Below are 1,713 nucleotides of genomic sequence, written 5' to 3' on the forward strand. Positions count from 1 at the left end.
GCTCGCGAGCGGGTGAACAACAAAACCCCAGCTCGAGCTGGCTCGACTCGAGCTCGAGTCGACTCAAAGTCGAGCCGGCTCGCTGAGCTCGTGAGCCCGCTCGACTCACCTGCCACCCCTAGCATGTCATTGATGTTCAATTGTAATGTTTGTAGGGATGATTTTCCACAATGTTTGGTGTTTGCCTCATACACGATTTCATACATAAGTATATAATTATAAGTTGTAGTACATTAATTCGGTCCGTGTTTACCACAAACTGAAAAAAACTGCTGTGACTCATTTATATTTCAACTACCCAATCTCCACCTACTTCATTAATGTTGACAAAACAGTCAACATTAATTCCCTGTCTGTCAGCATTTATAAATGGTATCAACGTGGACAGAATGGAGGCAACATCCCACTCTGTCCATTTTCAGCCCAAGCATTTACCGCTAACAAACGTCCAATCCCAACCAACTGCCACAAATATGGATTAATTCATCACACCTACCGGATTTAGTAGAAGAAAATACCTAAATTAATGCCAATGTACCAGTGGCATACATCATTATAAACAAACAGTTGTGGAAGTTGATTGGCCAAAGCATGCAATTAGATTTACTTCCATTCCCCTTCCAATGTCAGCGCATTTGCATTATTTGCATTTGCAACAACACCTGCAGCATTACTGGTCCACCCCACACTACTTTTTCTAAAAATAACTAAACATGTGGCCTGATGGGTACTACTACTAACGATACATGTTCTACTGTTCTAAGTGGACCAAAGAGATGGGAAACAATCTTTGTTCATAAATTGCTGGATCATGTCAAAAAGGGTCGTTTTCACTCGAATCCTGAAAATAAATTTGCTATTTCTGATTCTTTAGATGAAGTGGTTAAGTGCCACGATGGTAAAATTGATTTCGGGTGGGAAAAATACGTGCTCAAGTTCCTTCGGGAAAGGCACGATGTTTTCAGTAAGCTCTTCAGCTGACGCGACGTCGTTTAGAATAAGCATCTCAGATTCGTCACTGCTCTAGATGGTACCTGAAAGGAGTTCTGTAAGGTGATTTCTCAATTTAAACCAATCGATCTACAAATTATAATATGTTTGTTGCGGCTAAAAGTCTGATACTGTTTTGCCACATATTTTTTTCTTTCATAATATGGTATTCTAGGAATCGCGTATTGGAAATGCTATGTGAACACGTACGAAGACATGTTGGAGGAACTCTGTCAGTTGTTCGCGCAACCGGTTGATTCTTATTTAGGAACAGTGGGGGAACCTGAGAGCGAATTGAACGAAGTTAAGTCAGAGAAAGGGCCTGATGCTCCTGCTTTGGTTGAAACAACTAAAGTATCAAGAGAAGTTCCAAACGATCCTTGCCCGTTTGCTTATGTATCAGATAGCTCGTCGTCTAGTTCATCTTCGTGGAACTTCATGGATGAATTTTATGGATGTCAGTCAGATGCCGACTCAGTGTTGCCTCTACCTGGCGTGCTCCCAAAAGAAGCCGAAGCTTCCGAATTGTGAGAGCCCTCCTACCGTAAATCTAAAGGCCAAGTGGGCTCTTCTACATCCAATAGAACTCCCTTGAAAAAGATTGACTGAGAGAAGTTGAAGGTCGAGGTTAAGGTTGGTAGGTAAGTCCTTGAGGTATAGGTTGGTAGTAAGTCCTTAGGAGTATATATATATATATATATATATATATATATATATATAAGT

Source organism: Sesamum indicum, linkage group LG4 (assembly GCF_000512975.1).
Source record: "Sesamum indicum cultivar Zhongzhi No. 13 linkage group LG4, S_indicum_v1.0, whole genome shotgun sequence".
Classification (NCBI taxonomy): domain Eukaryota; kingdom Viridiplantae; phylum Streptophyta; class Magnoliopsida; order Lamiales; family Pedaliaceae; genus Sesamum; species Sesamum indicum.